The sequence below is a fragment of the Myxocyprinus asiaticus genome, chromosome 15, assembly GCF_019703515.2.
Source record: "Myxocyprinus asiaticus isolate MX2 ecotype Aquarium Trade chromosome 15, UBuf_Myxa_2, whole genome shotgun sequence".
In the NCBI taxonomy this organism is placed as follows: Eukaryota; Metazoa; Chordata; class Actinopteri; order Cypriniformes; family Catostomidae; genus Myxocyprinus; species Myxocyprinus asiaticus.
In genome coordinates, this window is record NC_059358.1 from 37,834,525 (window position 1) to 37,848,304 (window position 13,780).

The 13,780-nt window shown below is 38.4% G+C and overlaps 1 protein-coding gene across 1 annotated transcript in view; it reads left to right on the forward strand.

Annotated features, from left to right (window-relative positions):
* LOC127452731 (threonylcarbamoyladenosine tRNA methylthiotransferase-like) overlaps window positions 1-13,780 on the forward strand; it is a 560,218-nt gene that overhangs the window by 283,653 nt on the left and 262,785 nt on the right. The window lies entirely within an intron of this gene.

Consider the following 13,780-nt stretch of genomic DNA (forward strand, 5'->3'; position numbering starts at 1 on the left):
AACATACAATTAGTTTAAAATGTAGGTGCATGTCGGTGTGCAAAGGATTGCGCAATGTTTTTGTTTGTTCCATAAAGGGGTTGACACTATATTGAATATATTCACAATAATATAGCAGATGAAAAAAAATAAAAATACAAAAAATTGCTAGTTCACCCAAAAATGAAAATTGGCTTGTGAACTTACTAAGCCTTGTGTCGTTCCAAACCCATATGACGCTATGCTCTGGAACACAAATTCATAAATATGTAATGTATAATGGGAATTTATATGCATTTTACATGCTGCTCTAGGATACATGTTTTCATCAAAATAAAATAAAATAAAGATAACTTGAATAGTGCTATTTCCCACGCTATTATCACAAAATCCGGTCTGAATGGGAGATATTTTCTGCCTAATTAAATGTTCGGTCTTACATTTGGGGTAGCTGACACAAAGTCCTTTTATAAGTTGGCATGTCCTGTCACATGTCTTCCTTTTAAAACTTATTATACAGCATTTTCTATTTTTTTATATTATATTGCATGCAGTTTTCATGACCTAATAGTAATGGAAAAACTACATGTAAACTATTTGTAAAACAAATAAATAAACAATTGCATATTAATAATACAACTAAATAAATAAATCACTGCTGGAAAATTTAAAATTGAACTTGTGAAATTAAAAATGGTGACATTCTTAAAATAAATGGTGACCATTTACAAGACACGTAAACATTTCTGCCTAAATTCTAACCTAAAATCCTGATAAGTCATTCATTTGACTTAATCATTTGTCATTCTAAAGAACAACATGCATGACAACATGGCTTTCAGTTTGTGGGCAAACACAGCATGCTAGGGTGTATTGCCTCGCTACAAGCACACCCGGCCCCAACCTGGCTCCACCCCCCCAGTTAAAATGGTCTCAAATGGAACTGCCACTGGGAATATGAGAAAGTATTTTAACATTGCACACTTCACTCTAAGCCATAGCAGAGCAAATACTTAAATATCACAATATACCCAGTCCTAGATGGTTCCTGCTTGTGTGTGAGTTTGTAACTCGTGGCTCATCATCAGTTAGAGATGTGGAAGTGTGTGGGACATCAGGCCGTTTGTGGTCGTACAGTGAGAGAATACAAGAGGAAGTTTGGGCTGGTTGAGTGTCAGTATGTCACATTTGATCTGTATTGAACAACATTTGTGTGTGTTTTTGGATTCGTGTCTTTGAGTATTCCTGTTTTATAAGTGTGCGTGGACATAGCTGGGAGGCTCTCTGGGTCATTCTGTTTGTGTTTTTGTGACTTTCACAGTTCCTGTTTGAGTTCTCGTGATGTGTCGTTCACAGAAGCAAGAAGAACCTGTGGTTTATAAGTTCCGATTTATTATGTGCTTTATAGTGTGTACAGTATGTTCGGAATGCACGTGCAGAGTACACTGCCTATGTATTCCACAATGCAGTGCACTCCACATTCCATTTCCAGTTTGAATGAACGAAAAAAAAAAAATACACAATTAATACAGTATTTGTTTTTTTTTCTTTTTTAATTTTTAATTTCTTGAAGCTTCACGCGATAGGAGAAAGGTCTTCTGAGTTGTTCCTGATAGGCTAATCAGCCTTTTACAGGCTCCGATTAGAGTGGGGGTGAGGTTTAGGTATCTGCTGCCTGCCAGGAACAAACCCAGGTACCTTTATCCACCTTATTTTGCAATGCGGAAGTAAGCAGTATTGACCGCAGTGTTAATAAATGATAATATAATACCAGAATCTAGTGATATGGGCTTTTAAACTATCACACAACCACAGGATTTACATCAGAATTATGTGTCAGTGTCAGATAATTTAAAAGTAAGTAAATCATTCACTTGTTGCTGGGTGATGTATTAAAGAGACAGTAATAAAATCTGCTTCTTTCTTTACCGATATTGTGATGTTGCAGTGTTTCTTGTCTCCATTTAAACCTCCATTCATATGTACTTGCATAACCTCCAATGATGCCTTTATTTATTTCCAAAGGCGATGTTTCATAAACCATGCTGAATGTGAGATCTGCATGTCTGTTTACTATGCACCGCTAAGAAAGAGAGAATGCTTTCTGACAAGAATGGAGAGAATAATGCATTTATTATTTTGTCAGGATGAAACAAAATGCAGTTTTTGAAAGTTGAAGCAGCATCTTTCCGGCAGCTTTCTGCACTCTGCTGGTTGTGTAATGTTTGTGGAGACGTGTCAGCCTAATTTCATTAATTCTGCCTGTGCAACAGTGTGTGATAAAACAATGGCAAAATATGATAAACTGTATGCGCTTAAAACCAATGAGTTTATGAAAATTGTAATTAATGATAATAATATGTCAACATGCATTGCCAGCCTGTAATATAAAGCAGCATAATGTAGTATTTTTGTATAGCTAAATTACCTGGAAGTGGCTTATATCGGAAGTGGTCCACATTCAAGGTTGATAATGGCGGCACCCTAGTTTAGCTGAAAAATAAGGTGGTTACAATGGACAAAATTCACTTATGTTTTTCCCCACTTCCTTTGGCTTAAATTGGCATATATACATTTGCAGAAGGCACACGCTCAACTCAACTGCACATCCTCACACATAAGCAGATTGTGTGGAGCAGTGCACGCTTAATCATTACGCACAAAACATGTCACTGGCATAATAAACACATGAGCAGATTTACTGTACAGAGAATGAAGACTTCACCCGCAAGCACCAGGCATGTGAGAGATACGGGAAAGCTGCCGTATCTCTTTGCACCGTCTGAAAACGCACACATACCGCACAAATGAGACCCAGCGTGTGCACGATAGAGACTGTAGGACCTGACCATTCAGCAAGCTGTAGACAGGTATACTTGTAGAGACTGAATGGCAGTTTATAATAGTCAATAATAGTTTTAAGATTTTAAACTTCAGCAAATTAAACTTCAGCATTCAATAAATCTTATATCTGTATGCATTTTGTCTAATATCACATTGGCAATGTAAAACTACGTTTCTCCTGCCAATATATTTTGATATGAATTGAATCTGCCCATTTGATCCTACCATAAAAAAAAAATAAAAAATAAAAATAATGCAAAATAAAAATAATATCAACTGTAAAAAGCCTGTAGATTTTGCCCAATTTTTAATTACAACATGTCCACTGATTTTATGGCCTGTATACAATCCTGGGCAAAAATGGGCCATGGCCCATGAAACTTCTAATGGTATCTACAGCAGAATTTACAGTTCTCAAAGACAGGACAAAAGCCTACAAAAAATCCAAGAAGTTAAAAAACAAGACTCTTTTGAGAAGAACAATAACCAGAAGGATATCTAATGCAGGTTTTGAATTCTGCTGACAGTTTTCATGGGCTTTTTTTCTTGCCTTTTGAGGATTGTAAATTTCAGCAGTTGGTCATCCCTGCGTGAAGAGCCTTTGGACCTTCCAGATCCTTTCTTTCTGGCAACATCACCTGTTTTTTCAAAGCGTTGACCTATTCTCTTAATAGCTAATGTAGAAGTAGGGATTTGCTCTGCCTTTTAGGGTCTTGTAAACTTCAGAATAGCTACAGTTGGCCTGACTCACTCCTTTACCTTGGGACTCACAACACCTGCATATTGTAGATCTCTCCCTGCTCTATCACTCATTCATCATTTATGAGCTTGTTATCAGGCCTTTGATGGGCTTCATCACGTGTGGCAGATCACCAACTAATGACTAAGCAAAAAAAAAAACAATAAAAATAAATAAATAAATAAAACATTCCCAAAGATATTTTTGGGAGATTTTGTACACCCAGACACACCAGTTAATCATTATCATGATTTTACCTTTGCATACAAGAAGACTATATAAGTGAATTTCCTTGTTTCCTGCTGTTTTCCAAACAGTTAACAGCAGCAAAAGTTAATGAGCAAATGCTGGCATAGAAGTGCATTAGGAGTATATATATATATATATATATATATTTAACTCTAATTTCCTGACCAATGATTTGTTGTAGAGACCATTGAAAGCTTAATGTTTTGCCATTTTGATCTTGGCCCAATTTATGTATTTTGTTGCTCAGGAGTGTACATATGCTTGTATCAAACATTAATACCTGCACAAATGTACAAATAAAAATTTGAACATGCACATACACTATTTAAATAATTAAAATAAATGATGACTAACCAAAATGTACAAAAGAAAATAATAATAATAAATTGGGAGTGTAAACTAGATAGATGTGAAACCAACTTGTGAGATAGCTAAGAATCAACTCTGATTCCTTTCAGTCTCACTTCTGCTAAACTTTAAAATAGATCTACAAATAAACTCAGTAACATATGGTAGAATGGTAAACATTAAGGTTAGATTTGCCTTAAAGCCTCATGGTCTTAATGATATTTGCACTTCTGCTGGTCCTCGCTTTCGAAGCGATTTTCACAGGAGATTTATTGATCCCTGCTGCACAGGCCGAGATGAACGTATCGACAGCATGTGAAACGAGCTTGTCCACTGATATGGCATTTTAAGAAGTTATCATTTATTTAGCTCTACTCATTTATTCATGATCATTTGTAAGCCTGTCGGACACCAAGAAGGTCTCATTAAGAATTTGTTCGATCTGACCAGTTGTCAGGAACGGACCTCACATCCCATGATTTTGAATTGGCTCTCAAACCCCTGACATTATGGGAATTGAAAGGCCATACACTTTTAAAGATTTTGATTCAAATCAGACTTCATAAGTAAAAATCGTTTGCTTGAAGTATTTCTCAAATCGTTTTGAGACGAGCGACTGATTGTCATGCATGAGAGTGAATCTGCCTTACTCTTCACAAAAGCAATGGCTGTTTACTGTTGCATTCAAGTAGATTTATAATCTATCTAGCTAAGAAAATAATAATTTTCTGAGTGCAAATCAAGCTTGTTTTAACCTTCTTAACAGGTTGTAAAAAATAAATAAATAAATGTTACCTTTGCCGGACACTTAGAAGTATGCATTTCCATATGTCCCGCCCAAATTTCCTTCAGTAGGAAATACATCAACTCAGGAAAGAAAATGTAATCTCAATTGAGTCAAGTCTTTAAAAGGGCATTGTGGGTAACCTTCCTTGATTAACGATACATCACAGAGTGCCCAATGTTGGGTGGTTTGCTATTTATATACAAAGCTATGTGAGTAAAAGCACACAAAGCTCTCAATGCTCAAAACCAAACCATGAGGCCTGTGGGTTCTATAGGAACTTTGAGTCATTGGGTCTATAAGCTCACCATATGCTCCTCTTAGGCCTAGGATTTAGTGGATGTGCAGCAAGAGTGCTGTCATAGTGCTTTAGGGCTCGTCTGCAGACTTGAGACTAATAAGATGTGGTGTGAGTTGACTCCTGTGCGAGTTGAGTCCGCTGGGAGTTGACTCTGGGTCGAGTCCAAGAGCTCCACTTCCAACGTGAACCCGACTGAGTCCAACAAGGTTCAGACAGGGTAAACAACCCAGTTCTCTCCATCTCTGGTTGGCTGTGTTTTCTCATTTCTGCATTGCTGGCTGGTCTGGGTGCTTAGCAGTAAATGAGACACACATGGGAAATGATGGGCCAGGCCTGAGACTGCCAATTCAAGGCCTGCAAACACCTCCAGATGTGCCGGGCGTCTCCAACACAGAGAATAAGAGCTACAGTACAGTGGTGACAAAAAGGTGACATGTGCAATATTTCAGTGCTAAATATGTCCTCCAATCCCAGTTTAATATGCAAAGATAGCCATTCTTAGTGTTGGTTATTAGGCCATTTGTAGGCTGATTCTCAGAAAAGCATAAACGGTACACTCTGTGTGTTTGCAAAACCCAAACACACGTGGCAAACAACACTGGCTCTACCAATGGCATGGTTTTGAGCCGAGACTGTTTTTGTCTTTAATCCCCAAAGCCAAGTTTAGGGTGTGTCAGTTATAGAATCCTGGCAGATGCAAACTAGTTCTGACTATAAGTTAAGTTGTAATGGGTGTAGTTCATCACATGAACTATAGACATGTAACACTAGCAGTTGATAATCAGAACATGTCTGAATGCTTTTTTTGTTTTCAAAATGTCTCTGCTTCTTCATGTCACTTTTTAATACATCTAGTCTCAAAGCCAGCTGCTTGAAGTGTGAGTTTATGAAAAAGTGCTCATGACAGTTCTCTGCTGGATCTGTAGAGTGTCTTAATGACAGCTTGTTGAAAGCTGCTGCATTAAGAAGCTTGTTTAATATAAACAGACCTTTCCCATTTCAGCTTGAGAGAGCTCATAACTCTGTTATAATGTACAACTGTAATTGGGTGTTTCTTCAACTATGGTAATTTTATGTCCTAGAGGTTGATTATTTGCAAACATTTTTATTTTTATTTTTATGTGAAGGTCACATTAAAACCGTTTCAGACAGCATGACGCAAAGTTTGTGTAAAGCATAGTGCGCCTGTATTGTATTTAAAGAGTATCATAAAATATTTGTATGAGTAAGTATGAGTCCAGTGTGAGACTGGTGTGGTGCTGAAGGTGGTGGGAATGATTGGCAGTTATGTTTTCATGAGGTCAGAATTCTGATGGCATGGGGGAGAAAGCTATCTGGCAGCCGGTTGGTGTGGGTCCTGATGCTGCGATTACCGTCTGCCCGATAGTAGCAATGAGAGCAGACCATGACTGGGAATAAATTATAATTTGGAATATGTGGACATTAGTTTAGGGTTGTCACGGTTACTCAATTAAAAAATATTTGATCACAAATTTGCAGAATCGACAAATCAAAAATAAGGCGGAAGTGATTCAGTGCTCGGACAAGGGTGTGAACACATGATGACAAGAGGTGCCAGCTGTGTGAGATTTGGAAAAAAAAAAAAAAAAAAAAAAAAAACAGCATCACTTGAACAATGCAACAGCACTTGAAAAGATGCTATCTGGTTTTCACAGACCCGCTGAAGACAGCACAGGAAATTCAGGCTGCATACAATTTGATACAAATCCGGATGCGCTAGAGAAGCTGAGCTTTCCGTTGCTGCTTGGGACATGCTGAACTCAGCAAAAAATCTAAATCTAAACCTATTTATCTAAACAATGATTTGCAATATGTATGCTTTTATGAAGTATCATAAAATAATGACATGAAAAAGACATCCTTCGGACTTGATTAAAGTTACACATGCAGTTATGGATGCACACACACACATTTTGTTCAATAAATCTGACTGAATACAGATGATCTTAGAAGGCTATTTTCAGCAAAGTATCATTTGATTCTGTTTAAACTAATTACAATTTGAATGTAAATGCAATTTTCTCCTCATGTACATTTAGATTTTGTGATGATTGTTTAAAAAATAGATCGCAATGTCCCACTTTTGATAAATATTTTATAGTTTATGGCCATTATTACAGGTAAAACTCAATGTGGGAATCCAGAGTGCGGAATATACTGAATAAAACCACAGGTCTGTATGCTGTCAGTCAAAGCTCAACGTGAGTCTGCTGTTAAAGCCACAGCTGTGCGTCTCGTGCCCCACAGACGCAATATAAAACGTACTTAATGGCATTTTAAGGGTACGTGGCAAGTGACAAGCTTTTGGGATCTTTAGTGTGTAGCTCAAGTGCAACAATGCTCACAACTGTTGCAGCTTAGTGCAAGAATGAAAACAAAAATGCATTATCTCATGTGTTTACTGTGAATATTGTGTTCCATTTTGCATGCAAGTGATAGTAAAACAAATAAATAAAAAATAAAATAAAATATATCTCCATAAAATAGTTTAACCATGTATTAAACAAGATTGGTTGGCAGACATTGTTTCTGAACCGATAAAATTTCCATGGCCTGTTTTCACCAATTTGAGTTCTAAACTAAAATGGGTAGATCATGTTGAACTAGTTAAAGAAAAATGTTGAATTTGCATTTATTTATTTATTTTATTTATTTTTTTATAGATTTGCTTTGGGTGTCTGTTGGTTTTAGATATATTTTGCACATTTTTTATTTTATGTTTATTGTTGTTTAATCATAAAATAAATCTCAACTAATTTATGCATGTTAACATTATATTATATACATTATTTATATAGATCAGCAGGTTCTAAGCAGACTTCAGCTTTTTGTTTAATACCAGCACACCCCAAAGACTATTTTGGGAGAGTAAGAATAGGTGTGCATGTATGGCTTTATCTTTATGTCTCTATGGATAAACATATGTAACGTATGTGCTTTAGTCCTCTATTTGAATACAAAAACCGAAGGTGCACCTGTATTTGTTTTATGTTTAACTATGTGTGCTGTTTAACAGTTTGAAAGAAGCTACCTGTGAATGTGAGTGTATGTGTTTCTTCTTCTTAAAGTCTGCAGAGAAGGTTAAACAATCTCAGGTTAAGTTCACAAACAGAGCAGTGGGGCTACATAAATGAGGCCAGCATTAATGCATTCTTCTCTCTAATATTTACAGACTTGCCTGCCTTGAGCCCTGGGCCCACCTCTGCAGGCAGCTGTGCTTATCTGCCTCCCGCACACATAAAGCTGATATATGGCCCTGCCTTTCCAATGCAGCCCTGACATATCCCACTAAACGGCCAATGAGAAGGGAGGGTCCGAAAATTCTCAATAGTTATTTCTGCCTTTTTTTTATGGGGCCTGCATCCTAAAGTTTACATTGCACCGCAAATCTGTTTATTTCAAAAGTGATGGTGCATCACAAGGACACAGTGGGGAAAAAAATAAAATAAAAGGGTTAGTGGAAGTTGAAAAAAAAATATCATCCTGTCATAGCGACATTGACAACCAATAGCTAGAGTATGTAGCAGGCATTTCCTTTTTCAGACCAATGGAAGATGGCATGTTTTGAAACCATTATATAGAAGTCCATTATTCGGAAGTCATTATTGTTGAATTTACATTTGTTGATGGTGGTGGCACAAATTACACTTTTATATTACATTCTCCATGACCTGGTTTCCACACCATCAAAACTCTTCCTATGTGTTTCTATCCGCCAAATGGTCTGTAAGATCTTTATCTAGGTTGTAAGTGCCCTTGGGCTGTAATTCGTCCAGTATTTCAATGGCCAGCACCATCTATGTGGTTATGACAGATTTCTGAAGGAGTCTAAATGTGTTTATATCTCGAGCTGGTGGGCTTGCTGTCCCATGACAGTTGAACCTGCCAGATGGACCTTGACCCTTATTGCACAGGGCACATGTGCAAAAAGGCAGACTTCCATTTTCAATTACACACCTACACTGTGACCATAGAGTAGCACCCACTTTCTTCAATACTCAAAAGTGCTCTGTGCAGTGCAGTTATTCCTAAGGTGCCCTGTGTGGCAGTGGCACAGAAAATGTGCCAACAAGCAATCACACAGTTCACATTACCTTCCCATGCCGTGACTCTAGAGCAGTTCTGTTTGAATGAACATGCCAGCCAGCAGTTCTCTTGCAACCAGCGGCCCCAGGAAAGCATCCAGTGGCCCAGTTCGATAGACAAACAGAGCAACATGTTTAGTAATTAGCGGTGAAGGAGGACAAATATATCTCTTTCTCACAGAGTCAAGGGGTGTTTGAAAGGTTTGTACAGATTCTGGAGTTGAGTTCAGCGATCTAGCACTGGGTGTCTTTTTTTTTTTTTTTTTACTCTTGGCTGCTTATTTGATGTTAATTCACAGTTTGGGATGGTTCACAATGGTTGACTAGTTTCCAAGTCATCCTACTAGTTGATTAGTAAGGTCGACTAGTTTATCCAGATTTTTCAATTTTTTTTTTTTTTTTTTTTTTTTTTTTTTTTTACATTATTTTATCTTTTATATGTTCAGGTTTTATACCATTTTTGCCACTTTTAATGGATGTGGTTACTGAAGAGTGCACATGGAGGGTTGAAGAGGTGTGGTGCTTTAATTAGTATGCTGACAGTGTGATGCTTTATAGTACCTACAATGCAATACAACCAAAAACTTGAGAACCTTTCAGCTTTTGCTACAACTTGCTGTTGCGAAGGTATCCGTAGATCAATAATAATCTCACAGGTGAGTTGTGCTTTGGTGAAATTCAGTTTGCTGAATTCAAACTGACAAGGCACTTTCCACACCCTTACAACCGAACTTACACATTCATATCAGTCAAATGCTCTGTTGGAGCTTTTCTTAGTCGTTGGCACCCTTAGATGTTCACTCTTAGAAAAGTTGCATCTTCAAAATCATCCCATTTAAAGCACTGCCACTTTAGTCATACATTGCATCACATGCATTGTGTTTTAAGATGCTAAACATGTCTCAAAAAGAACAAAAATGTCTCAAGACCCCTGATTTTTGTTCCAGTGTAGTCGGTCTATCTTTTTCTGCATGCATGAACATGTCTTAAGTAAATACCCTTGTGAAACAAGCATCCTTATGAAAGATTAGTTGACTAGTTGTTCAGGAAGCTCACAGACTTGTCCAATAGATGATAGTCTTTCAGAGCCAGTCGGTCTGTCCTAATCAATACACAAAGATCAACTGAGTCTTGAACTCCCACCGGCATATATAATTAACAGTTAGATGTGTGTCCTGGTTGTGTAGATAAATATTCAAAGCATGAAAGATCTCTCTAGGTTTAGCAACATGTGCTCATGGTGTACAAACATCTTTAATATCTTTATATTTAAAGAAAGAGAAGCATATATAGTTCTTCAGGTGCACAGGTTCCTCTCCCAGTACATTCTCTTGACACTTCTTACAAGTTTCACTCCAAGAACTGCATTATGCAGCATGTTTGTGTGTTGACTTTCCTCAGCTTTTTGGTCTTGTTGGTTAGCTTTGTCTCTTACTCCCTAGAGAAAAGTGTGAAAATGCTGCTGGGCTTTAAGTGAATTGGCCACAGATGTTGTGTTGTGCTGTGCAGAGCCAACAGATTTATCAAACACACACACACACAAACACACACACACAGATGACGACTCTCCACACAGCTTCACAGACTGTGCACCTGCGCTACGGCTTTCCCCAGACCCTCACCACACAAGCCCTTTGCATTGGCCAGTCGGCTGATGATGTCACCACCCCTCGTATCCAATGAGCAGTATTTCATGGATACATGAGGAGCCTTCTGCCCCTTTGAAAGTAAAACAATTAGAGGGATTTATGTTTTATTTTATTTTTTTCTTTCTTGTTGCTTTTGCATTTCTGATGGTTTCGAGTTGAATGGGGCTCTTGGCTTGCAGTAGATCCGGGTGTCTCCTGATTGGGCAGATTTTCATGGAGATGTTGTGGTAATTCCATCTCTACCAGGTGGCCCTGCAGATCCCGGCAGGTGAGAGCTGAAAGCACGGGCAGTGCCCGCATGCCACCTGCTCTGCCTTCTCCGTAGCCTCTCCAAACACATCTGATCTTTCAGTCCTGCCTTCTTTATGTTCACTGCTCCTCTTTGAATCTTTTGTTCTCTCTTGTTCATTTACCATCTGCCCTGCTCTCAGTTCCGGCAAACTATTGAGACACAAGAGCTCTCGTGGGCCATATCAGACTCCTTCAGAACACTTTCACACTGAGTCGTTCTATGAATGGGAATGTTTCACAGCTTTTCCACCATCGGGCCAAATGTTTCTGGGCAACACTTCCAGTAGCATTTCCACTTGAGCACGGTTCGATATGGTACGATTACCACAACCTTTCCCAGCCTCGGTTTCTCAACATGGTTAGCTAACTGTACTCAGGACAGAGAACCGTTCTAGTGGAACACCTGTAGTGACGTGGTCAGGATTGATCATTTGCTCAGTCAGTGCATTATAATCTTGATTTCACAGCAACACAGTGGACAAAGAAACCTTACCATTGCAATGAGCCCAGATCGGTACGGAACGGTGTGGTTCTGCAACAAGAACTATTCGGCCTGATGGTGGAAAAGCGGATTTTGCCTCCAGATAAAACGTTCTTGTCCAACCTGTTTTTATTAGTGTGGCTTAGTCCTCAGTTCTTTTGGGCTTTCACACTTGAAAGCCCATTTTACACTTATAACTAGGAAATGTTTCTCAACCCAGGTTCAAATGTTTCCCAGGCCTAGAAAATACAGTATTTATTTATTTATTTATTCATTGCCATTTTTGCCACTTTTAATGGATGTGGTTACTGAAGAGTGCACATGGAGGGATGAAGAGGACAGAACAAGATTGGGAAATGTAGTTAGCCCAGTTCAAACCTGCATCACCTTTGTGAGCATCATGGGAAGACATTTGAGCACAAATCATCCCCCTGGAGTATCCCAGAGTTTAGGGCCTTGCTCAGTGGCACAATGGCTATATGTCACAAATCACCCCGTATTGGATTCAGACCTACAGCCTTCCCTCTGTAACCACCATGCCACAACCCATCCCACTGTAAAGGAAGCGACCAAAATTCATTCATTTTCAATGAGAGTTAACTATTTAAGGTAACATGAGTGACAGCGACTGTTGGAGGTGAAACTTAAGTTGGTCAGGTGTAAAATCAAATGAGTAGTCACAGTGCTGCATCTACCAATGGGAGTGCAGACAGTGAAGCTCACATAATTCACCTCTCGATTCAGTTACAGAATGCTGCAGTCGAGTAGGAACATGTACTAGCAACAAATAATAAACTTGGTACCAAAGTCACCAGAACAAAAATCACCAGACACACCTATACTCTCTCTCTGAGGAAACTAACCTCAGCCCAGATCTTAACCAGAAATCTTAACATAAATGTGCAAACTTTTCAGTGGTGTCTAGTCGACCCATTGGCCCCTCCTGTGTGGTCAGATTTTCAGTTCTTTCAGGTCTCGCTTGACGATAGTGTGAAATGTTTAATTATGTTTCGGTAGGGTCAGAGGTCAACTTGTGATTGAAGACAGTCAACCTCAGGGGCTTCTACAGTTTCTGAGGGGCCAACAAGTGTGTGTTTGTGAATAGTTGGTTATTTTCACATGTTCCCTTTTAAACAACTTCCAGTCAGTTTTTTTTTTTTCTTTTTTTTTTTTCACAAATTGAATAAAGAGTCAATAAAATATATTAATAATAATAATAATAATGAAATAATTTCTTACTGATTAGCTTGAGGTGCAAATAGCAAACATCATTCAGATCTTAGCCCACCCTCAGCTCAGATCGTCTCTGAAGGGCATTTCATGGTGTAGGGGATGTTAGGACACAATACAGTGATTTCTGTTTTGAAATCCTTATGTTTAATTGATTCATGAAATGTATATATCCTAGAAGCAGGTCTTTAACATATTTTTGAAGAGAGAGAGTGAGCCTGCAGTGAGTAATGACTGTTTTTCTAGTTCTCCAGACAGAGACTCTGATTATGGTGGGGGATGGGAAACTGTTCCCCTCTCTACCAGTAGGGGTCAGCAGTGCTTTAGAATGATCCATCCAAATGAAGAGTTAATGAGTTCAACCTCTCCCTCGCTTGCTCTCTATCCCTCTCTCTCTCTGCCTCATCTTTTCAGGGCTGTTTAGAGTCCTGTGGCACACTTTCTGCTCTCTAAACTCTCTAAAATCTACTGCTATGCTGAGCTGAGGCTGACCTCACCCCTGCCTGACCTCACTTTGACCCGGTACACGACAGCAGGTCTATCACTCTTTCACGCTTTACTCCATGTCGCAGCGCTACAGGTCATTTATGTTTTTTATTTTTATTTTTATTTGTTTTATTTTTTTGCTTATTTGTGTGACTTTTGCTCTATAGCATATCCTGACGAACATACTCTCATAAAACAAGGAAGAATTAAATAAATTGTGACAATATAGTGCAGTATATTTTAACACACCAAAATTATCATGGTGTTTAGAGCATGTCATCACATGGTATTAT